We start from the raw sequence: 249 nt of genomic DNA on the forward strand, positions 1-249 counted from the left end.
ACCTCTTCCCCCCCCCCCTCCCCCCGCCGGTGCCCAACCCCACGCTCAATGAGCTCAAACACCTATCCGGGACTTTTCGACGTGCCAGCTACAAGCAAATTAACTACGTCCCGTGGTGTATCGGCACTAACTTTAAACATCGCTCGCGTTTTCGCTCTGACCTCGGATCGTGCTTTCTACTGCACCGCTCGGTGACTGCGCTCGCCATCCACCGCCCCGGCTCTCCCCGTCCCCGCCGCCGCGGAGGCG

This window comes from Fulmarus glacialis, unplaced genomic scaffold (assembly GCF_000690835.1).
Source record: "Fulmarus glacialis isolate BGI_N327 unplaced genomic scaffold, ASM69083v1 scaffold36269, whole genome shotgun sequence".
Lineage (NCBI taxonomy): Eukaryota > Metazoa > Chordata > Aves > Procellariiformes > Procellariidae > Fulmarus > Fulmarus glacialis.